Below are 212 nucleotides of genomic sequence, written 5' to 3' on the forward strand. Positions count from 1 at the left end.
ACCTCACAAGCGACCTCTCACAAGCGACCTCCATCCGCAGATTCTGGACGACTCGGTGACTCTGTTCGGGTGGTACTCCGTGCTGGGTCGTGCCGTGGTCGTGCACGCCGGCGAGGACGACCTGGGCCTCGGCGGGAACGACGGTCCCTCTCCACGGCAACGCGGGGGGTCGTGTGGCCTGCTGCACCATCTTCGCCGTCCCCGAGTAGAGG

This window comes from Penaeus monodon, chromosome 34 (assembly GCF_015228065.2).
Source record: "Penaeus monodon isolate SGIC_2016 chromosome 34, NSTDA_Pmon_1, whole genome shotgun sequence".
NCBI lineage: Eukaryota > Metazoa > Arthropoda > Malacostraca > Decapoda > Penaeidae > Penaeus > Penaeus monodon.